This window comes from Octopus bimaculoides, chromosome 4, assembly GCF_001194135.2.
Source record: "Octopus bimaculoides isolate UCB-OBI-ISO-001 chromosome 4, ASM119413v2, whole genome shotgun sequence".
Taxonomy (NCBI): domain Eukaryota; kingdom Metazoa; phylum Mollusca; class Cephalopoda; order Octopoda; family Octopodidae; genus Octopus; species Octopus bimaculoides.
The window spans coordinates 115362603-115363740 of record NC_068984.1 but is presented as its reverse complement, the minus strand read 5'-3'; positions in this window follow the sequence as shown (position 1 = coordinate 115363740).

The following is a 1138-nucleotide window of genomic DNA, read 5'->3' as shown; positions in this document are numbered from 1 at the left end:
ATATATATATATATATATATATATATATATATATATATATACTGTAAATGATGGATCAGTATTGTAAATTAATAGCAATTAATAGCAAATAATAAAGATAAAGTAGGTATTAACTATTGAAACCCTTTCCTGGCAGTCTAGCCACTCATTAGTGGATGCCACTGATCACTGAAATCCATTAATTGATTCGTAGAAATAATTATGAATTAAGTTGATAAATTGTTTGAAGAATTTGCAGGAGATATCACTGAAAAGTGTCGGCTAGTTAAAAAAAGACTTCGAGGAATAATTAATACTAAAACATCTTCTGTTGACTATCGGATAAGATGTAAAGATGAAAAGATTTACCACTTTGTTGAGAAATGGGAATAAAGAGAAAGGGAAAAATAGATAAGCCAATAAATAGATAAAGATAAATATCAATTAATAATTTTATTGAAATAAAAATCTATCATCCTTATCGGGCCTTTTAGAAATAAATAAACTTTGAACTCATCTATCAATTTCTTAACACATCTCCTTCGTCACCCATCTTTAGTCTCTATATCAAATCGATCGCTCCATTTATCTATTTTCTTTTCCATTCTTCACCTCCGTCTTTCCCTTGCATTTATCTAACATTTATCTCACGAATCCTATTATTTTATCGTTCTGTCAATTATATAGTTTTGTTCTGTGTAATTGTGTATGTTGCCATGTGGATTGACGAAGTGTAATGATCAATTATCTGCCTTGGTAGATATACAATGGTTGCAAGCTGTTCTTCGCTTAATTTATTGTAATCTATATGATAATACATTAACTGCAATAGAAAATGTGTGCTCTGGTTCGTTTCAAATCCTGGTAGACATATGAAAAGATATAAAAATAAATTCTGCAAATATAAATAATACCAACATACACACACACAGATGCGTGCTCGCACTTGTACATATACACTCACGTAAACTCACACTATGAAACATGATTGGTGATGTAATTTTATGAATGTGTGCATATGTATGTATGTATGTAATATATATTTATAGGTAGGTAGGTAGGTAGGTAAATAGGCAGGCAGGCAGGTAGGTAGGCATGAAGGTATGTATGTAAGTCTCTCTCTCTCTCTCTCTCTCTCTCTCTCTCTCTCTCTCTCTCT